The sequence below is a fragment of the Lygodium microphyllum genome, chromosome 16 (genome assembly GCF_053477565.2).
Source record: "Lygodium microphyllum isolate KBCC chromosome 16, Lygodium_microphyllum_v1.1.10, whole genome shotgun sequence".
NCBI classification, from domain to species: domain Eukaryota; kingdom Viridiplantae; phylum Streptophyta; class Polypodiopsida; order Schizaeales; family Lygodiaceae; genus Lygodium; species Lygodium microphyllum.
This window is the reverse complement of record NC_141150.1, coordinates 92,462,333-92,486,599: the sequence shown is the minus strand read 5'-3', so window position 1 is coordinate 92,486,599 and position 24,267 is coordinate 92,462,333. Positions and strand designations below refer to the sequence as shown.

At 43.0% G+C, this 24,267-nt stretch overlaps 1 protein-coding gene across 2 annotated transcripts in view; it reads left to right on the top strand.

Annotated features, from left to right (window-relative positions):
• Positions 1-9,004: 9,004 nt before the first annotated feature.
• The window catches only part of LOC148023122 (uncharacterized), an 84,599-nt gene continuing 69,336 nt past the window's right edge, over positions 9,005-24,267 (top strand). Inside the window, exons 1-2 of one of the 2 annotated variants that reach the window (XM_087696118.1) lie at positions 9,017-9,105; positions 10,393-10,555. The gene's annotated coding sequence lies outside the window, so the exon portion shown is untranslated. Of the gene's footprint in view, positions 9,106-10,392; positions 10,556-24,267 lie in introns of both variants that reach the window. The other variant, XM_087696117.1, reaches the window with a different exon arrangement.

Here is a 24,267-nt window from a genome sequence, read left to right as displayed (position 1 = left end):
ACTTGATGAAGGAGTTGGATGCGTGGTCCTCCGCCTGCAGAGCCTGGTCCTTCGCGATCTGACAGTGGAAACAGGGGTTCTTGATCGCCAGAAGTCTGCCTGTATCGACGGTTCGCGACGAGATTGACTGTAGAGGCCGTTTGTTCCTGGAGCTCCGCCTTCGCCCGAGATTGGTAGCGATTGGAAGCTCTTGATCTCTACTTCGCTCTGATACCACTAGTGCGCAGATCGGACGCAGATAGCTCACGTGGTGAATCTCGGAAGGTCCCCAAGAACAAAGTACTCTACTTTTTAGCACAAAAACCCATGTAAAAGCAAGCACGACATGAGGCAAGAGACAAATTGGGTTCAATCTCCCCCATGCCTTGTGTGAGCGCTTCACAAAGCATGTATTTAATGTATATTTCCAATCTTCATGCTCAATAATAGCCCAATTACAAAAATATGACAAGCTTTTAGCTTTTGAGTTTGCTTTTCTACCAAAAATAGGAAAATAAAGCTAATGGACGGTGCCCATAGTGTCTGGCACGCCCAATCTCAATGTCCAAATAGAAATAACATATCCAGGCGCATAAGCGCATACAAAATAATAATAAATAATCGATGTCTCAATAAACATAACAAAATATAGGCGTGGCGCCTATCAAAATCTAGTCCAAGAGTCGAAAACCCGCTAGACTCCAATGCTTTCCTCCGCCACTGCTGCTATCTCTACACATCAACTGAAGCATTCACAATCGTTAGTAAAATAACACAATTAAACCGACAAAAGTGAATACCTAGCAGTCTTTAGCTACATAAATAAATCAACTGGTTAGAAATAAATCCTAACCTTAATTTATTACGAGTGCGCACTCTAAACTCATAAACGTTTATTAATTTAATATGTATTTTGCGGAATCACCCGCTATGGAATCACCCATGTACACACTAAATTAATGAAACGCCCGAAAATGACAGGCGTCCCCATCAACTTCTCGCACAAAGAATCCTCTTTGCGTATGAGCCCCGGTCATCTAAGTTTACGGAATCCACCGTAAAACCTCATGGAATCCACCGTGGAATATGCCTCCTGGCATCAGCCATAGCAATAGATGGTCTAGGTTGGCTCGTAAAAGAACAAGTTAGACTTGGAAATTTTAAGGGGATCAACCTCCCAAATGGGGCCAAGGAAATTATCCTTAATCTTTTTACCAATGACACCAATGCCACACTTACAATGACCCCACCTCTCTAGTTGCCTTTTGGGAATGTCTTAAGACTTTCTATCTAGCCTTTGGTTCAAGAGTCAATTAGAAGAAGACAAGAAGACCTTGATAGATAACCCACCAAATTGGCTCATAGAAGAGTGTCATGTCATTGAGGAGGGACTTTTAGTTGCTAGGTATTCCAATGGGGTGCGCCCCCCCCTGTGGCCCAAAAAAAAAGCTCAACTAGCTAGAATCTTTTTGAAGGAATTATCTCTAGGGCAAGGACTCTAGCTACTTCAAAATTCCAAAAGTTGCACGGCATACCTCCACTCTACCTAAGAGGAAGGGAGGCTTGGGCATTATGGACCTTTAGAAAATGATCAACAATCTTGCGTGGAAAAATGGGTATTACAATGTTGGGAATAGCCTAAAGAGAATTGAGCCCTCCTATTCTTCTTTAATCTCTCCAACTTTAGAGGCTTGAAATGTCCTAGGTTAACCAAACTACCTATTCACTTTGTTATATTCTCAAAAACCCTCCTCCCCCAAGGGATCCTCCCCCCTCATAAAAAGCATATGGGAAGCTTGGCAAAAGTAAAAACCTTGGATTAAATTCCTTGAAAAACTTAAAAGACTTGGCTTGGATAGCTAAAGATTCAATCTGGTGCAGCATAGTAGTTGCCCCAATAGAAGAAGGAGCCCTTAAAATAGTAGCCTAACTTAACCAAAAAGATACAAGTACGAACATTCAAGTGATTAAGTCAAGAAAAGTGTGTTGGTCAGAGTCCACCCCCAAAATCATTTAGTACAATTTGGAGATTGATACTAACAAATTTTGTTGGTCTATGTAGGCTAAACTCTTCCCCCCACCCTCTCTTCCTTTTAGTCATTCTTTTTCTTACCATAAAACTTAATGGTAGATGGCACTTCCTGTGGGACTGCAAACAATGGAAGTACATGTTCCAAGTATGGTCCCCCTATCTTCAACCTGAGATCTCCTACCTGCTTTTGCTTCTACTCCATAAAAGCCTTTGAACACAAGAGAAGGTGGCTAGCCTAGGCATCAGCTTCGAGCTTTGCCCCTATTGTAGGAGGGAAGATGAAATTGTCTCACACTTATTCATTGGATGTCTAAATAATAAAAACTATTTGAATTGGATACACACAATCACCTAGCATTTTCATCCCTATTCCTTCAGTTGGAAAGAACTAATATATGTGAAAGCTAATGGTCTATCTCGCCCCTAATCTAGACTTGCATACATGGTCTCTATCTTTGGCATATATAGACCACAAGTAATGAAAAGCTATTCTTAGGTAATATTGTAAATAACGCTAGAAATCTAACTCTCGAATTTTATTCTCAAGTCCTACACATTATTGTGAAGATTTCATGTAAAGCTATAGAAATCGATATCCATGGGGTTGAACTCAAGCCGACAAAGATTGAGAAGGAAACAATCATGGAGCATAAAATGAAAGAAGTGGCCCAAGTCCTAACCATCATGGAGAACTCCATTTATGCCAAGGTACCTCAAGAAGAGATTGCTTGAGACCATGCTCTTGATAAGATAAGGTCATGAGGAAGAGGAGTCCATCACATTGAAGAAATTCAAGTTCCATGAGGAAAGATGAATCCAAATGGAAAGGTGTGAGGCTTTCTTTACAACGTGCTGAATCAGCCCTACCCACCAATGCATCTATGGACTTGCCCATATTATAAATAAGCTCATGTCTCCCACTACTACTATTTTTATAATTGTCCTTAGCCCAAGAAATAGCTATCCTATCTAATATATTTAAGCTAGCCCCTACATACCTTTACCCACTATCACTTTAGATTCCCATACTTTCATTTAATACAACTTAACACTTTCTCCTTTGAAAGAGGATGTGAAGGGGCATGATCAAAAAATCATGTGAAGGATAGAGAGAACAGTAATTGTGCAAGAAATGTGGGTGCTATATTCATGGTGATTGTCACCCCACATGCATTATGCATGATTCGACATATCAAACTTGAAAAATGGAGCCTCCTTGCCATCCTCTATGCGCCTATGTAATTTCCTTGTGTGAAATGAAAGAATGGAAAATTAGCATTTCAATGTTTCTCTCTCCTCCACAAACTAATCTTTCTCTCTCCTCTTCCATAGCCATAAGCAATCATTTCTACAAGAGAAGGGGGTGGGAAATTGAGAGCGAGAGATAAGTGATTGATGGAAATGAAAGCATTGGACCATGTTGTTGAGGCAAAATGGAGGCCCTTTAAGTGCATTAGCGGCTATGGAAAGCACAACCTTAGAGCATCAATGTCATCACATGCATGTTTTGGCAATTTTGTGTTCCACATGTATGAGACTATATGTTCCATATTTGCATTGTTTGAAGGAGGTAGATTGGAAACTATACCCTTATGTTGCATTGATTTTAGCCTTTATAAGTTGATGCGACTTATTTGCTAATGTTGTAGTTAAATATCTTGAATTTCTCTAATAGTTTGTGAAAATGAAGTAGGGATTGTATCATTTAATGTAAACAATTTATCATTCCTCTTGCCTTTAGCAATTAACTTACAACCAAAACCACATTGTTAAATGAAGCAACCATTCTCGTTAAACATAACTTATAAGTTCTTGCTAATAGAAGAAACATGTAATTATCTTGTAGTTTCTCACTTTTTCCATTAGCTATAAGAAGAGGACCAATACCTTGATTATTAATGAGGTATGGAGGTTTGTCAAGGCCTTTATCCTAGGGTGCAAATGGAAGGACTACAATGATTGCCACATCAAACACAAGAAATGGCTTCCTAGAATGACTTACATTCCCCTTACATTGCAGTTAACCAAATGTGTTCTCTTAATAAATCCCTTCTCTTTCCCTATTACTCATTCCTCACCACTTAATCTACAACCCTTGCCTCCCCCCCCCAACAAAACATCCTTCGTAGTAGATCAAGTCTTCCAAAATGTGATTAGAAAGGTGCTAGTGGCATTGTGGCATTGCTGTGTGCATCCAACAATCCCAATGCATACAATACCATATGATTTAGCAAATTCTTTATCAAACCAGCTTCAATGAGGAGTCATGTGGTTGGGATCTCCAAAGTCAATTAACCATGGTTGCTTAATGCGTGTACTATTGGACTTAGCATTTTGCATGCGATGATGGCTAACAATCTTGCTAATTGTGCTTTAATAGAATTTCGATGAAACAAAATGACCATGTATTTTAAAATCATTTTTCCTTTCATATTATTTATTAAACTGATGACTAAGCCCATGTCACATGTATTCCCCTTGGCTTTAAGAGATCCTCTTCCATGTTGGTTTTGATTGCTCAAAATTTCCCATGATTGATTAGATATTAAATTAATATTAAAACTGGTAATGCTATAATCTCTTATTGATCTAAAAGAACCTTGTTTTTTAGTGGTCTATACCTCTTTATTGAGCGCTAAATATTTCATTCTTACAATTAGCTTTGGATCCATGAGAATTGGATGAAAGAACTGACTTAATTTCTTAATGCAAGAGTAAGGTAGTGGTCTTAGCCATTTAATCATGGGACTTGTGACTCATAATATGAAAGACTGTAGTGTCCAAAATCCAAATAGATGATTGATGCAATATCTTACGAGGCTTTTTAGTCTAGGCTTTATGATTCTTTACTTGGTTGGTCATAGGATGTCCTTCTAGAACTATAGGTTCTACTTCAACTCCAATTATAGGATCCTTATAGCCTTTGCACTATAAAGTTCAATACAAAATTTCAACATTACGAATGAGAGAAGTTGAGTTTGAACTTGGGCTTTGTGGTATGATGAATGAGGAAGAAGTGAGCACTAGAGAATGTATAATAGTGATACAGTTGAGAGTTATAGCTTGGAGAAGATGACAATGTCCTTTGAAGCTTGGCTATGGAGGAAGTATTAGGGTTTTCATGCAAACTAGCTAAAAGGTATTTGAAGGCTTAGAGCTCAATAACCTCTGATAGCATATGAGAGAGAGAGAGAGAGAGAGAGAGAGAGAGAGAGAGAGAGAGAGAGAGAGAGAGAGAGAGAGAGAGAGAGAGAGAGAGAGAGAGAGAGAGAGAGAGAGAGAGAGAGAGAGAGAGTGTGTGTGTGTGTGTGTGTGTGTGTGTGTGTGTGTGTGCGTGTGTGTGTGCCAAAAGCACAATAATAATGGATTGTCTTAATCACAAGCACAATGGTGTGTTTAAATAGATTAAGTCAAGCTTCACCACTATAGAAAGCTGTACATACAATTTGGAATGCATCCTTGATTCTTTGCAACTCCTCATGTGATTCCACTTCATCACGCCTAGAATCAATAAGTAAATAGTCATCAACAAGTGAATCATCCAAAGAAGTTCTAACACATAGCCTACGAGGTAAAGGAGCAAATAATCATCAAGAAAGGCATCATACAAAGAACTTCTAGCATGTGCACTTCTAGGCAAAGAAGTTCCATCATGTGTTCTTGTGAGGAAAACAAGCCCAACACATGTCTTGCTTGGCAAAGGAGCAATATATGTGCTATTCTTAAGTTTACAAAGCCCATTTGAGCAAATATTTTGAGTCATCAATGGTTGTTCCCTCTTTGTGATTTGCCTCATCCAAATCCATTCTACCAATCAGTTGATTAGTGGGCAACATTTGTGGCCATATATGAAATTGTACCAAGCCTTAGTCGGACACCTTTTATGATCTGCCATCTCCATAAGAGTCCTATTTTTTCTCTCAACCAATTCATTTTGTGAGAAGAAAAGGACCTTGATCTCATTGACTTTTTGGAATCTTTTGCTTTGTGAATTGCAAGTTTTGAGACACTTATATACTTTGTGTATCACAATCTAATTTGATAATTTAGTAATTTAAGAGCCACAAATTTTGTGTTTTAAATATGTCTCACACTTAGTTCAATGTCTTTCAATGGACAATCTTTCAAGAATGTGAAACAAGTTAATAAATGCAAGCAATGGCACACTTCAATATTCAAATGGTTTATTCTTCAACAAGATATGAGCTAGATCATCCACTTCCACAATATAGTCTTGTTCAATATCCAATTCTACTTCATTGATTGAAGAGGATGCATAAACTAGAAGCTTTTGCACGAGAGAGAAGCTATAGTAACAAAGGAAGGGGAGAAATTGATCTATGGCCTTCTGAATATTGATGAACATGCGAACCTAATGCATAGATTGTATGCTACTCAAATGGGAATGCAAAGTGCTAAAAAATTCAAGGCAATGGCTATTAAGGCCACATAGGTACGTTGTCATGCCGCTACGCACACATCGTGTGAAAAACTCTAGAATGCGGCTTCCTTATAGATCTAGAGAGCCAATGCCATTTTAGGCATTAGTGTTAGTGTCCATGGTTCAAAAATATTAGATTTTTGGACAAGTTTTAGCCAATTTTTGATATTTTAGATATTATCTTTTGTAAAAATCCATAAAATTGTAGACAACTTCTAGATTAGGATAACATGTAAAAGAAAGCATGTAGCTTTCAGTTATTTTAAGAGGATTTTATGTAAAAAGAAAGATTAGCGAACTTTTCATGCAGTGAACATCACTTTGAAGTGGGAGATGAAGAGGGAGTGATCTGGCAACTTCTAGATTAGGATAACATGTAAAAGAAAGCATGTAGCTTTCAGTTATTTTGAGAGGATTTTATGTAAAAAGAAAGATTAGCGAACTTTTCATGCAGTGAACATCACTTTGAAGTGGGAGTGATCTGGCAAAATTCTAGCTAGGTGTGCTGGTTAATCCTTTCGGAGCCAATGGAAGCATCAAAATGGCGATCTGAGCAGCATAGAGGAAGGTATTATTTTATACATGTTTTTGTCTATTAGAGTTTTATCTTCTCATAATGTAGGAATAAACTAACAGCCTTTATCTTTGTTAGTAGTCTTCTACATTTTCTAATTCTTTTTGGGAGTATTCTTCTACGTCTTCAATTTCTTTGAACCCCTTCTATTCCGTCTACTCCTCTCCCTGAATCTACCTTCACGCTCTGTCTCTTACCCCCGTGGTAGACTCTCGACACCAAACACACCGACGCCATGTTAGGGGAAGTTTATGCTATCATCAGAGGTGAATTTCGAAAGATATTTGGGCTGATTTGGGGATGATATCTTTAGCCATATTCTGAGATTTAGCTACAGCATTGTTCTTTTAATTCATTTCTTACTCTACCAAAGACATCTTGTCAAAATATGCAAGTATTATGTGCCCCTATGGTAGGGCAATGTTTGTAGATCATTCATAGATGCTTTGAGTTGAATTAAGAGGAGCTTTTTCTCTTATTTCTTAGCTGTGGTAACTAATCCTTATCAGGAACTCAATTTGAAGCTCTCTTGAAGCAAGTCTCTTTGCCCTACAAGCCTTGTAGTTGACTCATAAGCTTTTGTCCCTAACAATCTACATTGAATGTAATCATGCAAAGTTGATTCATGCTATGGCAACATGTATGAATGATGGGATGTAGATTTGTTTATGATACATGACAGCATTTTGTACTTGATTTTATAATTTGTGATTGCTCTTACAGTCAAGAAAACAAGCTTGATTTGAGTTAGAACTTATGATATAATACTCTTATGATCTTTGTTAAGAACATGCAGTTGGAAGCTCTATCAACATTTTTAAGAACTTGGCTTGAAACCTTCAACCCTTCTCTTATCTCTACCATCTTCGGAGTTTAAGCTTTTGAAACCCCATACATTCTTCTCTCTCAAACCCCTATGATTGACCATGAAGCATCTCTTGAACCTTTAAACATTCAATGTGATCTACTTATCTCTTGAAGACACATCTCTATTTATCTTGTCCAATTTTCTTGCCAAACCCCTATGGTGACCTTCAACCCTACGCCCTGTGACAACATTTGATATGTGGATCAAGCTCCTTTGCATGCACTCAACTTTATTATTATTCCACTTCCATGGACAAGTCTAGCCATTGCAATAGTAGATTACTGTATTAGTTTCTCAATTTCATGAGCATTGTTAAGCTCTCTTGCTTCAGCTCTCTCACAATTATTGACCTTTTGCAAAAATGAGTATTGTTAAGCTCTCTTGCTTCGACTCTCACAACTATTGAACTTTTGAAAAAATGACTTTTGTTATCATAGTTAGTTGTTCAAGTAATGCCCTGCATGAGATCACCAATTTGACCTTCTTTATATCATTTTTGCATAAAGGTTCCCTTAAAGCCCCTTAAATTAAGCTTATGAAACTAGTTCTCTTCTTTAGCGAACCATAAAACATACTAATAAACAAATCAAAAAGCCCCCCAAATGGGAAGGCTCATATATACTCATATACCCTTGTTATATTCTAACCAATGGTTGAGCTACCTATATTTGAGCCTTTGCTATTATTTCAATCCTCTCGTGTGGTAGGCTCTTACAATATGGCCAACCAACTACATTTTCTCTATGAGAGCTTAAAGTTGTATATTAGGATGCCTTTTTAGCTACTAAGCTCTTTTTGAGCTTGACTCTCTTCATGCAAGGGTGTAGATTTTATATGTCAATGCAACTTGACTTTGCATTAAAATTATTTTAATGACATGCCCACCAATGAGTGGCGGATAAATCTTCGAAATAACTACTTGAGCAATGGGGGGTCAAGGGTTCAAATCGTGTGATGGAGTGGCTGTGGGGCACTTTCGAGGTCTCAAGGGTGGACAGATTGGAATGAAGCTCAATTAAAAACATTACAAAAATTACAAAAAATGACACATTAAAATTTTTTAATGAATTATGACCTGCTTATTATTATAGTGTAACGAATATCAAATTATATCACAATGGTGTCACATTAGCTCCCTTAGCTTCAGTAAGTTTTGGAAATCTTCCGACCGGGAGCTCCAGTCTCGAGTCAGCGATCTCAGGGTTCTGCAGGTGTGTCTCTCTCTCACACGCACACACAGAAACACGCGCGCACAGAGAGAGAGAGAGAGAGAGAGAGAGAGAGAGAGAGAGAGAGAGAGAGAGACACGGTGTTTGAGTTTCCGTTACCTCTACTCGATTAACCGCTCACTCTGTGACGTATTCGATAATCCTCCTAGTTTTGTTGTTTACCTATAAAGATTGAAATAATGGATCACCTCTTTTCAATTTGCTGCATTCTGTTGATGGTGTCCATAATCTCCTGTCCGTCAGTCCACGAATCATCCACAAGAGAGCGCTGTTTGCCAGCGCTTGCATACAGTTAAATGTTTGTATCAAAGATCTCTTGCAGTCGTGATGTCTGGGATTCAGCCAATTATGATAACTTGGTATGAAGGTGGGAGATTGACATGGGTCATCCTTGGACTTATGTCCGATAGCGAGCAGCCTCAGCCAGTAGACCCCAACCAACCGATCTACCTGCTGGACTTGTCTTGCGCATTACTGTGCATAGCCGCAACAATAGCCTGTGTGTCAGTAGCGTCCAATTCTCTATATCCTAGGACAGATGATGGACAAATTGAACACTAAAAGCAAGTTGCCCCACCAATATGATTGTAGCAGAATTCCAACAAACTAAATTATTGTTATGTTGAGGTTAATTCAGGCAAGTCAATGTTGCTCATTGACCAAGTTTAATAATATGCGATTGCGTTAGCCTGTGTGTGAATAGGGTCAAATCCTCTACATCTTAGGACAGACGATGGGCAGAGTGGAGAGTAAAAGGAAGCATTAATTGCCCCGCCAATATGATTGGAACACAATTCCAAGAAATTAATTTATTATAACGTTGGGGCCAATTCAGGCAAATCGATGTTGCTCATTGACTAGGCTTAATGATATGGGATTGCATTAGCTTGTGTGTGAGTACGGTCAAATTCTCTATATCTTAGGACAGATGATGGGCAAAGTGGAGGGTAAAAGGAAGCAATATCTGCCCCACTAGCATGATTGGAACACAAGTCCGAAATTAATTTATTGTTATGTTGGCACCAATTTTGGCAAATCAATGTTGCTTATTCACTAGGCTTAAAGGTATGCGATTGAATTAGCTTGTGTGTGAGTAGGGTCAAATTCTCTACATTTTAGGATAAATGATGGACAAATGGAAGAGGCAAATTTAGGCAAATCAATGTTGCTCATTGGCTAATTTTAAAGGTATGCAATTGTGTTTCGTTAGGGATTTTAAGAGAGCGAGTAAGAAGGGTTATGACAGAAGAAATTTCCCAAACCTTACAGGGCATGAATTGAAGATGGCAAAGAAGGAACAACTTTTATCCCCCTGCAGAGGCTGGAAACACTCATCTAGCCATTGCTCCATCCAAAAATAGCACCTCAAAACTTCTCTGCAACAACCATACAAGAACTCAGCAAAATCATAAACGTTGAGGAAGAGAAGAGGGTATTGAGCTACCAAAATTTGCCCTTTAAATTGTCAGATTCATTTTGCATTTTTTTTTGGTTACTAAATAATCCCAAAAATGAATTTATGCTTTTTGAACAAGGCTCCGGACTTTTTTTGGCTCCAGCATGTTCTATAAAAGGGACTTAGTGCAGAACTCTCTTCATCTCTTTATTCCTCAGTTTGCTGCCATTATCACATCGTCATCATCATGACTCATCATCAACTGCTGCCACCACTGTTGCAGGCTTTTGCCTTGCTTCTTGGTGGTGCTGCCTACATCCTAGAGGTGCTGTCTCTGTTGCCAGCCTGCCACCACTGCTGTGGACAGCTGTTAGCCTGGTTGGAGGTTCTTTCTATTGTTGCCAGTTGCTTCACATCATCTAGGTAGATGCTCTTGATCATCAGCCTGCAGTCAACCGATCAGCCTGTCATGTGGCACTTAGTTGCTATTTGCTATGTGAGGTGCTGATTTGGACTGTTGGATGTCATGTGTAGATTTGTGTTTTGCTGCACTGCTGGCCTGGAATCTGTGTATAGGGACCAAGATTCTCCGACACTCTCCTTTTACTTGCTCCCTCAAGATTCGGTGATTGTTGTATATCTCCACTCCTTGAGCACCCACACTTTTGTATCTTCTTCATTCATTCATTCAACAAACACGTCTTTTCCATCTTTTTGAATTTTGTGGTCTTGTTTGATTTCACTGTGTTTTAGTTGTGCTTTTACACTTTTTGTTTTCTTTATTCAAACCCTAGCATTTCTTCACACACAAACCAAACTGATGCTCTTCTAAAGATTATCTTGTATGGCTATTGTGAAAAGCTTGGTCACATGAGTTGCACAAGCGATATGTTACTAAATTTTAATGTCTTAGATACCTCTTTCTTGAGAGCTTATGGTATTTTCTTAGGTCTCTTGTTAATCAGAGGCCCCAAGGCAGCACTATCCTCTGGATGAGGAGACTAACACATACTAGATGTTAGTGGATCTTGGATGCAGCCATAGAATACTTGCACAGAAGGTGGTCTGATTACACATTCGCTCTTCCATCTACACTCCTATAGGAGCTGCACGTCAGTCAAAGCATTCATTGTTGAGATTGGCTACCACTCCAATGATGGAGAATGTACCACTTTGGAGATTATTGCCAACCCATCATCATCTTAGCTAGATCCTATGTGAGATTTTTATAATCCATTTGATTTGTATAAGCTGAGACCCCGCTCTATTTCTTCTTATATTGTGCAAAATCTGGTTATCAGTTACCATGGAGACCAAGATCGGTATCAATAACTTAATGTTAATAAAGGAGGCTCTACTTGTTACATTACCCTTTCGGGTCGAATGGCTTCCATGGCCTATGGCTTTGCAGTCCAGTCCATCAACAGACAAAGGCTGTTGGATATTGCCTTTTCGGTAGTTTGCTCAATTGAGAGATAGAGGCTATTTGACTCCTCCGTCTTTGCAATTTGCTCCACAAAGAGAGAAAGGTTGCTGACTGATGGGACTTTATCACTGTCCCCAATCATTGTCCCATGCTCGATCCTTGCGTCAGATCTATAGTGGATTAGGTCCCATGATCAATTGCTACATAAGATCTATAGTGGATTAGGTAGTTCTTTGGGACCGACTCAACTCTCAAGCAAGCCCAACCTTTCTTCTTCATGAGCTGGTAGCTGCTATGATTCCCTCCTTGTGCATGTGAGACTAATCTGCTCCATGATTTGTGTAACTCAGTTGGCATCCCATTACCAAGTGTATACCTCTACTCATCACATGACTCTCAATGACTCCAAAATATGAAGGATCACATCCACAAGATGGAGGAGATACGGGATGAGTTAGCATCTCTCAACAAGAAGGTTTTTTTCTAAAGACATGGATGTGACACTTTTGTCACTCCTTTCATCTTCAAAGTCCGTCTTCTATACCAATCTCCTTACCTTTGGAGTGAAGGACACCATCACATGGGAGGAGCTCATGCCCATGAACTTGGAGTAGCACATGCAGCATAAGAAGATTGATACTAGTAGAGCCTGAACCGCTAGCCACACATTTGTGGCTAGAATGTCATCAGGTGATGACAATCAAAATGATAAGGAGAAGGACAAGAAGTTCAGGGGTCATCCCAAGTGTCTGCATTGTGGGAAGATGGCCCATTTGAAGGAAACGTGTTGGAAAAGGTACCCTTATCTTCGGCTTGGAGGAAAGGATGGTGCAAAAGGTATGAAAGCTACATTGGCCACAACTATGGAGTTTTTTTTCCACTTCTATGTGGATGACAGCAGTTTAGTTGGTTAATAAAAAAAGCCCTTGCTTGTGAATGTGGTATGTCTTGTTATACGTCTTATTGTAGTGATTGGATCTAGGATCTTTATGATTTGGGGCGGGGGCGGGGGGGGGGGAGAGGGGGAATATCACCATTAGTGATAACTCAATTGTGCCTATTTGAGGTGTGAGTACTATTCCACATCTTCTTGACGACATAATTTGTTGGCTGAAGTCAAAGATGCTGACCATTGAGGGTATTGCGACTAGAGATGTCACGAGGACGTGACTTTTTGATGCTTTGCTTAGCATTGATTAAAAGTTAATGAAATGTGCAAATGCGACTTACACATGTGAAGTATGGGTTAATTATTTGACAATGTGAGACCTAGAATCCTAAGATATCAGTTGGTGTCAAAGGTAAAAGTTGTAACAAGTTATCTTGAACATGTACTAGGTGGTATATGGTATCAAACTTTAGCCTAGAGCATTTAATTAGCCATAAGTGCTAGTGGTGTGTTAGAGAGTCATTCCTTGTACAGCTGTGGGCAGAGCAGTACGGCAGCAGTGCAGTCGCAGAGGATGCCACGTCAGCTGGTCGGACAGGATGCCACGTGGCACAATTTGCTGCAGTCGGCCAGTTTTCTGCAGTCGGCTGGTGTTGGAAATTTCCTATTTTTTCGGCTATTTATCAGTTTGTGGCACACTCCAACATTCATTATTTCAAATTTTGATCTTGAGATCTGTTGGCTGAGACAGACAGTGCTCGGGTTGACGGAGATTGAGGTCATCAAGTCGGAGACATACACAAATATTTCCTCTGCCCCCTTGTGTATTTCTGCACTCTTATACAGCATACGACACCGCAGATTTTCTGCGTTTACAGTCTCCTTTTCTCTCTCTTCTCTCTATGTTCACTCTCTCTCAGTCTTTGTCCTACGCTTCCGCATCGTTGCACTCTGACATGGTATCAGAGCGGTGAAGATGGACTGACTGAGGGCTGAACCTATCTGAAGAGGAGATTTCAGCGCGACACAAGGCTGTGTTTCCAGGATTCGAGGGCGAGCGGGAGGGTTGTGCATCGGATCAAGGCTGAAGCGAGCGTGGGCGTGTGGGAAAGGAGTCTAATCGGTGAATTTGCTGCAGGTTATTGTTGTTCGAAGGGGAGAAAGGCTGCGTTTGAGGCCTTCCATTGCAGATTTTACCTTTTCATCGCCTCTAGCGGGTGAAGAAGGTTTGGGCAGCGGAGGATTGCTGCAGATGGAGAGCTCTTGAGAGCTGGTCTACCTTGTCTATGATGCACAGAGGGCTGAGCTTGCTTCCTACTCTCCCTCTCTCTCTTTTTTTTTTTTTCGTAAAAGGTAATTGTATTAATTACGAAAAAAAATACAAGATTACTTGATTACAAGATACATGACGACAATGCAAGTCATCATGCGACGAGGTGCTAAGCACTACAAGTTACAATTTCATGGCAAGGATGCGGAGGAAATTGCCAGATGCCAAGGACGGAAGTCCTTCGTAGAGAGCAAATCAGAACGATGGAGAAGAGCTAACTGCCAATACAAGAGGCCCTTAAGCCTCACAATATGTCGCTGGACATTATGGGCTGAGTCAAAAAGAAAAGCATTCCGAATGGTCCAGTTATGCCAACAGCCCCAGTATCGAAGAAAGTGATACATGAGCTTCATGTGTGGCTGTGCAGGAGAAGGGTATTTGGGCTGGCCCAAAACCCAATCAAAGGGGCGCAGTGTGGTACCAACCACCCCTTGCCAAACAGCCGACAAAAATAACGAGACCTTCTTAGCGACGGGGCAGGAAATAAATCGGTGGCGAGCGGTTTCCATAGTAGTGGTGCAAAAGAAACAGGCGTCGCTTGGAAAGAGCCGAAGCAAGTGGAAGACCTCCAATGATCACTCTCCAAAGAAAGACTTTATATTTAAAGGGCGTCTTGTTGACCCAGCCCTCCATCACAGTGACCCTCCACCAGGAGCGAGATTTACGCAATCCCCATAAAGCATTCGCTTTAGTAACTAGCCATTGATTATCTTTAATCAGGAGATGATACACTTGATTAGCAGAAGCTTTGCTCAAAGGCAGCCGGCCTTGTAGGTCCCAATCCTGCCAGGGATGATCCAAAGCAAGAGCAGGAAAGGGTTGTCTGTTCTGGAGCATCGTGACGAGCTGTTCCCATAAAGGCCTATATCCACGAGGGATCCGGAAAATCCTCCTAGCAGTACGAAAGGAGATAAGCACATTGCGACTGGCGAGGGTGGCATCCGCAACTGAAGACAAGCCCAACCGTGCCATCCGGTTGAATTGTGGTCTAAGCTCATGTTTACCTTCCCACGAAAGTAGACGCGAGACTGCCAGTAATTCCAATTGAAAAGAGTTAGTAGCCAGGCGATCCTCCGTTGGGTGCCACTGAGCCTTTCGAAGGACGTGTTTCCAGGAACACACCAAATGAGTAAGCAGCGATGAAGAAGAACTGGAAAACCGCGAATCCGCATTAAGAACGTGCCACCAAGAACTCCGGAGTCGGGTATTGCTATGCCGAAGCCCATGACCCTCAAGGAAAGAACGGGCTATAGCGACCCACGGATGATGATCATCCGAGCACATGGCGCGGAAAAGGGACCAACGGAGTGCCTGCATGTGAGTTTGGGCATCTAAAATAGCTCCGCCACCCATGCTTTTGGGGGTGCACACATGCGACCATGAGATCCAGGAAATACCTGCCTTCAATGAGTCCTTCTTCCAGAGCATGAAGCGAATAGACTGAGTGAGAGCATTCAGAGTCGTAGGAGTCCAGGGCAACAATGGCAAGAAATATGTGATCATTGGCAGCATAATTATCTGGGCTACTTTGAGGCGGACATGAAAAGGCCAGGCCTGAGACTTCCAGTACATAAACTTGGCCATCATCTTCTGAGAAATCCACTGCAAAAACTGCTTTGGGGGAACATCAACCCCCAATGGGTATCCAAGATGCCTGACAATGGAACCTCGAGGAACAACCAGACCTTGCCAGTCCAAGGACTGCAAGTCCGACTCCGTGCAGCTTAGAATGGCTGATTTGAGCGGATTGATACGAAGGCCTGACGCCTGGCCAAAGAGACCCCAAACATCCAATGCTTTTCGAAGGTTATCCTTGTCCGCACGCAAAATCATAAAAGTATCATCCGCCAGGGATTGGCTAATGAAATGTTGCCATGTAGGAAGCGACAGTCCGGCCAATTGGGAAGAGGCGGCCATATGTGATAACATGGAAAGAACTGGATGTGTCGCAAGGGCAAAGAATAAAGGGCTCAAAGGGCACCCCTGTCTGACAGAACGGGCAAGGGCAAATGGCTCAGTAACACCTCCGTTCAGCATGACTCGCGAAGACGCCGCAGCACTAATGGTGTAGATCAGACGAGACATCCGAGCACCAAAGCCCATAGCCGACATAAGGTCAGCAACAAAAGACCAGTCCAGATAGTCAAAAGCCTTTTCCAGGTCCAGTTGAATCAACACCACCTCCTGATTAGAATGCCGGGCATAATCAATGGCCAATTGGGCATTCAAAACATTGTGTAGAATATTTCGGCCCTTAATGAAACCGTACTGGAGAGGGTGCACAAGGGCAGGGAGATGCTTATGGAGCCGATTGGCCATTACTTTGGAAAAGATTTTGTACATGGAACCCATCAAAGAAATGGGGCGCCAGTGTGTCAACTTAGATGGCGAAGGAACTTTTGGAAGTAGTTTAATAAGTCCTTGTTTCCATGAGGGAGGCATGATCCCCGTTTCCCACACCTGCTGAAACAGAGCCTGCAATGGTTTCGCCAGTTGGGTAGCGAAAGCTTCAAAGAACTCATTGGTGAGACCATCCCAACCCGGACTTTTATCTTTGGGCAAGTGTAACAAGACATCCATAACCTCTGCTTCACCAATATCTGACTCCAGAGTAGCTTGCATGTCCTGGGGTAACTGATTGCGGACCAGGTCATAAAAGACCGAACGGGCCTGAGTAATTTGGGCTGAAGGAGGAGAAGCGGAACCGAGAAGGTCACAGAAGTAATTCCTGCACATATGCACAATAGTCTGTGGATCCAGGATAAGGTGGCCTTGTGCATCCTCGAGTCTGGTCAAATTCTCTCGAGCAGGAGAGGCATGGAGGGCTCGAAAGAACTTGTGGGTCTGACATGCACTATCTTGCAAAGTCTCTGTTAGATGTTGCAATTTGGCCTGCTGATACGATTTTAACTGGAATTCTTTAACAAGATCGGCCACCCGCAAGGCCAGTGCAAGCAGAAATGCATCATCCGGAGTGTCCATCAGCAGAGAGCGAACCAAAAGCAGCAGGTCCTCCGCTGCCTGTCGACGGCGCCGACAAAGAGAGGCATGATAGATCCCATATCGCCGAGCAACCCGCTGCACATTAGAGAGCAATCTGTCAAATGAGGCAGTGCCCTGAGAGGAAAAGTCCAAGGAGAATCTGTCAAGCAGTTGCTGCATATAGCCCTGAAAAATTGTATGCTTTAAGTAGGAGGAGTTGAAACGCAAAGGGAGTCTCTCCAGAAATTGCTTGAAGGGGGCAATGGGTTGTGCAAGCAACTCGAACTGCAGAGGGAAATGGTCCGACAAGACATATTGCTGCAACACTTTTATTTCGAGCATCTCAGGCAGAAAATCATCATCCTGCATGATATATATGCGGTCCAACCACGACCATGTTGTGGCATACTGGGCTGAATGGAAAGTAAAGCCTGGAGAAGAGGGGTGTAGCCAGGACCAAAGATCTTGCTTAAGAACAGCAAGAGCCAAGTCGTGCCACATACGACTTTCCGGCGCATCCATGACCGAGTGCTCCGATGTAGACTGGGAAGAATCAACACACATATTGAAATCCCCCATGAAGAAGCCGCGTCTGCCAAGTGACAAGGAGGTCTGCAAAGTCTGCCAAAGCTCCCAGCGAGATAACGAATCATTCGGAGCATAGAGGCCAAGTAACCATAGGATTTCCCCTTCGAATAAGATTTCGACCACCAAAAAGCGGCCATGAACATCATTTTTAATAAGAACCGGCTGATATTTGGCATGTACAATCATGAGCACACCCGAATAATGCATAGCCTGTGTTCCTGCATAGAACAAACGAAAGCCATGGCAATCCACAACTTTACCGGCGTCACTGTGACTCTTGTGCTCAACAGCACACAGGACATCCCACTGATTCTCATACAATGCAGTCCACATGGCATGTTGCTTGTGGCGAGAACAAATTCCTCGCACATTCCACGTGGCTATTTTCATGTGTATACAAAACACAATCAGGTACGAGGCACAGCTTGCCTCGATTTGACTTTGTCGGCGAGAATTTCCAGGACTCCCTCATCCAAGAAATCTGCCAACACCGCAAACGAGTTCTGAGGACCAGATTTGGAAGTTGAAGGCATATCGGCTTGCTTGGGGTTGGAACGTGGGTAACGACGGTCCCGCGGAGTAATGACGTTGCCTCTGGTATCAAAAGCCAGCTGTGCAGGTGGACCCTTGAGACGATCCGAATACATTTTCCTGGCGGGCTGGTGGCGGGGAGCTGAAGAAACCATAGCAGGAGCAGAGCGCTCTGACGACATCATTTTCTTCCTGCGCATATATGTTCGCATGGAATCGTGTGAGGTAGAAGGCCCAGTACTTTCCATGCCAGCACCAATCCTGTTGCCTTTTTTGGCGCGTACTTCAACCCAATCAGTAGCACGGGAATCCAGACCCGAAACTTGTTGTTTACCTTTGGCCAGAACGTGGGACGGGTGGGTAGGATCCAGCGGCGGAGCATCACACACCATATCTTCCATGGGCGGAGCAACATGAGCTGTATCTGAAACGTGTTGTTGCTCGGGGCATTCAGCCATAAAGTGCCCCAACTGTCCACAGGAAAAGCAATGGCCAGCAAAATTGCCCCATTTCAAACGAAAGTGTAACGGATGCATGCCGAAGCAATTGAGGCGTAACCATGCAGGCCGTTTCCGTGCAGTATCCCATAACATGCACAAGCGGTTGCGATTCGCAGCCCTGAGACTGGGAGGGACCAGAACCGTGCCCACAGCGGCCATAGCATCCTTTAATAGCGGCCAATAAACAGCCGGACAATTTTCCACTTCTACCCACACAGGGCATTCACGTTGCAGGAGGCGCTGGAAATCTGCCATCGGGCGCCATGGAACCACATGAACCAACCGACGATCAAAAAACAAAGGCAGTTTAGACAGAAGAGCAGCACGGTGCGTCTCTGTTTTCAAGAGGACCTCGAAAAAGCCTCGAGATCCAACAAAAATCTCTTCAACACATTCCCCTTGTAGCAGATTCTGCAGCCATTGGCGAATAGGGGAAAGCAGCGGAATGCGACCGGTGAAGAAGAGTATCACCGCGCGATCATAAAATACCGAAAAGGAGCGTAGGACAGTTTTTGGCTCGACGGTAGCTTCCAGAACATCGTCTGGAGCAGAGACAGAGAAGGCTTCCTGGTTGTGTTGAACATATTCACCAAGCAGAGTGTTGGCAAATTCCAACAGATGCTCCCAGTCCACCTCCTGAGAGTCCACCGGATCTGAAGCAACCTGCGCATAGGAACGATCAGGAGTAACGCCTATCTCTTCCAGGGTGTGCTTGGTACGTTTGCCCGCAGGCTGGATGTCAGGACCCGGGGGCAATTCTTCAGTGCACGGAACCATATCCTCGGGTTCCTCAGCATCAGAGTCCGGGCCAAGTGCTGCCACCGTTTGGTCTAGGAAATCCAGATCCAAACCAGCCATCGTGTATGACGAACTGATCTCACCGAAGGACTGACCGAGACTCTCTCTCTCTCTCTCTCTCTTTCTGTGTACAGAGCAGAGGGCACGCGATTCCGGACGCTGCCTCTCTGAGGAGGGTCAGGTTTAGGGTTTCACAGGAGCTGGGAAACAGGGCGTTTGGACAGCTCCGGGAGCAGGTGCGACAGGCAGCAGCAGGCGTCGATGCAGCCCTCGACGATGGTGGACAGACGCGACTTGCAAAGGGGCTGAAATCTGGCAAGGCGCACCTCTGCCGGATGTGCGGGCGGAGCTGGGGCAGGGGGGGCACTCGGACGAAGTGGTTTCAGCGGGGCCTGCAGGCGACGGCGGCGGGGCCTGCAGGCGACGGGACCTGCAGGCGGGACGACGGGGCCTGCTGCGGGACGACGGGGCCTGCGGGACGGAACCTGCGTGACGACGGGACCTGCGGCGGGGCCTGCAGGCGAGGGCGACGGGGCCTGCAGGCAAGGGCGACGGGGCCAACGAACAGAGGCTGGGCTGGCGCGAACAAGGGGTGGCGTCTGGCAGGGCGTCAGGCGTCGGCGACGCAGACGAGGGCTGCAGCAAGGCGCGCCAGATCCTTCGATGGCAGGGCGGGACGACGCAGGAGCACCATCGCGTTTCTCTTCTCTCTCCTCTCTCTCTCTCCCAATCCTCTCTCTCTCTCTCTCTCTCTCACACTCAGTAATACTTGATAGTGGACGCTCACTCTCTGTTCTCTCTCTCTCTCTCTCTCTCTCTCTCTCTCTTCCTGACAGTATGGTTATGCTGCAGAATCAAGGGCCTTTCTTCTGATTCAGGTACAACTGTGTGGAATATGCTGTTTTTGCATGAGGCAAGAGCCTCCTTTCTCCAGGAACAGGAGCAGTTGTTTGCAGTTCCCAGCAGGGACAGGTGAGGGTGGTAACCTCACCAAGCAAGTGTCTGAAACAGCACTAAATCAGTTCCGATTCTGGACTGTTCAGAGGTTATTTCATAGCCCAATTGCTGTCAGAATCAAGGGGCACTTGGCCCAGATGATGCAGAATAGTACAGGGATCAATATAAACTGAAAACAGGTTTCAGAACAGGTCTGAACCAGTAATTACAGTGGGCTGAACAGTATCAGGGAACAGTATGAGATGTAAACAGGTCTTAGAACAGGTCTGAACCAGTAATTACAGCAGACTGAAATGGTCAATTATGCACTCCAACCAGAAGTTTCAGACTTGGGCAGAGTTTCCCCTCCTGGTCAACTTGATTTGGGTCAGTAATTGTACTATTATGCTGTCAAATTTCACCGAGAATAGGTGAAAGACAGTCCATTGTACTTTCTCTTTTTAAAAATAAAGAAATACCGCAAGGGGCGCCTAACTTAGGGGCCAACAGGGTGTATGGGTTGCAACAAGAGCATTCTAGCTTCTTGTTTTTCTTCTTGATTCTGTGTCTTTAAGTTCAGGTAAAGTGGACGATTGTAAATTGGGGGAAAGCATTTATATATTTAGTTGAACAGGCCGGTTACATGGTTCCGTTGCCGGGACTTGAATCACTTTTTCCCTAAAGAGTGAGCCAGGGTTTGTTTGGGTGTAAGACACAGAATTGTGCATTATGGTTGATAGAAAGGAAGACACCAGAGAGGAAGCGTCTTCATCGAAATTATGTACAGAAACAGATTTTGTACAGGTTAACACTTATTGTGTCCATATGGTTTTCTCAGTGCTAAAGAAGTTAAGTATTGCTTGCAAGAATACAATTTTTACTTCTATTGAATTGAATACATGTTGTAACAATGGTTACTCGATCGGGTATGTATTTTGTGAATTGACTCAGTGGCGATATCATTTTGATGTACTGGCCACTAGATCTCTAGTCAGGGTGATGTGGAGTGATCAAATGAGAATCTGCCACTATGGGGATATCATTGTGGTGTACCGGCCACTATATCTGGAAACAGTGATGTGGAGTCACATGATGATAGTCTGCCATGTTTCACAGTTAGAACATACATGTGTTAACAGTGTGTTCAGTACACAATGTTGATTGATAGCATGTATGTGTTGTACATGTGCTGCCAAGTGTAAGTTCACTGGGTTAGCTGGAAGCATGTATGACATTCATGCAAACGAGGACGTTTATGGCTAGGAAAGTTCAACTCTAGGTTGGATAGACAGCAAGGGTGCGTAAGTTGCTGATGGGCCTATATGTATGATGAGCATGTGCTGGGGCTAAGTTGTTCAGGCCAAAGGTAAGCCAATCAGATGGTAAAGTGAGATTAGAGTTTACTATGTCTTGTGTCAAGTGTTTTAGTCCACCCATGTCGTGGGAAACCCTCTTTGTGTATGTTGCATCTTTTGTATTTTTTATCAATCAATCATGTTTCGTGGTGTACATCCACTCTTTACAAGTGCACATCTGCCTCTTCTTTGTGTGTGTGTGTGTGAAACCAGGGTTCTCAGATAGTATCATAAATAACTGGATTAAGCACTAATTACAGCAATAATAAAATTCACATAAACTGAAATACAAATGTTACCAATCAATCTTGGACAAAGGACACTTGGTTGGCCCCAAAACTAGTGTTTCTTGTGGTATTTCTTCAACTTGCATTGTATTTTGGATGAAGTACATTGAGATTGCTCCAATGTCCTCCACTTTCCAATGCCTCTTGCTGTCATAAATGGCCAGCAAGCCTTCTTTTCAGTTTACCCCTAGATTTACCTAGGGATTGGCCTTCAATTGTCACACATTGACTTAACAAACTTGCGCAACACGTGCTTCTCACATTTGTACATTTGATAAATAACTAATCAAATGCTAGCTAAGCATTAAAAATGTGTCTCCATGACACTCTCCATAGTTGAAGTTGGAATGTTGAAGCTAGAACTCAGATTGCTAAAATTGGAACTTTCCTACCTCTACCAAGTGGAAAGTAGGGCAGTGGAGAGTCTGATCCGAATCATGATGGATGTGATAGTTGTACAAACTCTCTTGATGGAAGTTGTACAAGACTCAAGTGATGCTTATCAAACTGGCAATGTCTAGGTAGCTGCTATGATAAGCGATTTCGAGAGGGAGGTATGTCACAAGACTGTGACAACTAGTACCTTTTTGTTGATTTCTTTATTACATATTTTATTTGGTTTTTCTTTTTGGAAGGATCCCTCTTGAAATCTAAACGCCTGAGTTGCATGGTCAGTATGTGAAACAGATAGGAATGTCTAGTGAGTCAAGACTGGACAGTTAAGGTCCAGTACAAGTCTGGAAGAGACTGATGGCACTGTAGATTGACAAGCCTGGAAGAGACTTGTGAAAGTGTATATGGACAAGTGTGTTGAAGAACTAGCCTGGAAGAGACTAGTTCAAAGTGAAGATGGACAAATCTTCAAGAGATTAGTCCATATGGGATCATCAGTGGAAATTCACTTTCAGTTGAGCTACATTACAAATTTGGATGTAGCTATAGTCTGCAAAGATGGTCAGAAGACTAGTGGGATGCAATGGAAGCAACTCCTAAAATTTAGGGAGTTACTATTTTTAGACCTCAGAATCTGTTCGCATCATTATCTTCGTTTTTGCACGAGGATCAATCTTATGGTCTGTGCCGAGGTCAAATTCTGCACTGAGGATGGAGAATTTTAGACTGGAAGGCTGGAATGGGAAATATCTTCAAGTGCTGCCACTTGGCACAAATCGGTGCACTTACCTCTTTAAAGAGGGCTGGCGTGCAGTTTTTGGGCTGGAAGGGGCTCATTTGAGATGGATTGCTGCAGATGGAGAGCTCTTAAGAGTTGGTCTACCTTGTCTATGATGCACAGAGGGCTGAGCTTGCTTCCTACTCTCTCTCTCTCTCCCCCTGACAGTATGGTTATGCTGCAGAATCAAGGGCCTTTCTTCTGATTCAGGTACAACTGTGTGGAATATGCTGTTTTTGCATGAGGCAAGAGCCTCCTTTCTCCAGGAACAGGAGCAGTTGTTTGGAGTTCCCAGCAGGGACAGGTGAGGGTGGTAACCTCACCAAGCAAGTGTCTGAAACAGCACTAAATCAGTTCTGATTCTGGACTGTTCAGAGGTTATTTCAGAGCCCAATTGATGTCAAAATCAAGGGGCACTTGGCCCAGATGATGTAGAACAGTACATGGATCAATATAAACTGAAAACAGGTTTCAGAACAGGTCTGAACCAGTAATTACAGTGGGCTGAACAGTACAGGGAACAGTATGAGATGTAAACAGGTCTTAGAACAGGTCTGAACCAGTAATTACAGCAGACTGAAATGGTCAATTATGCACTCCAACCAGAAGTTTCAGACTTGGGCAGAGTTTCCCCTCTTGGTCAACTTGATTTGGGTCAGTAATTGTACTATTATGCTGTCAAATTTCACCGAGAATAGGTGAAAGACAGTCCATTGTACTTTCTCTTTTTAAAAATAAAGAAATACCGCAAGGGGCGCCTAACTTAGGGGCCAACAGGGTGTATGTGTTGCAACAGGAGCATTCTAGCTTCCTGTTTTTCTTCTTGATTCTGTGTCTTTAAGTTCAGGTAAAGTGGACGACTGTAAATTGGGTGAAAGCATTTATATATTTTCGTTGTACACTACCGCCCTTTCCAGAGAACAGGCCGGTTACAGGAGTACTGCAAGACGGAGGA